Here is a 257-nt window from a genome sequence, read left to right on the forward strand (position 1 = left end):
GATAAAGAGAAAGCCAATCTATGTTGCTTTCCATAAAGACAATCTTGACAAAAAGTTGTAGAAACAGATTTGAAACTAGGATGAAGCTTTCAGTTTGTAAGTACTTGAAGTCTACGATTATTCATGTGCCCCAACAGCCTATTCCAAACTATGAAGAGGTCAGACTTGTCCCCGACGACAGCAGCTTCTCTAACTAAAGTTTCACTAATCAATTTGTATATATTGCCCTTCAATTCTCCTTTGGCTACCACCATGAT

Source organism: Theobroma umbraticum, unplaced genomic scaffold (genome assembly GCF_002168275.2).
Source record: "Theobroma umbraticum cultivar Fairchild unplaced genomic scaffold, ASM216827v3 scaffold_146.0, whole genome shotgun sequence".
NCBI lineage: Eukaryota > Viridiplantae > Streptophyta > Magnoliopsida > Malvales > Malvaceae > Theobroma > Theobroma umbraticum.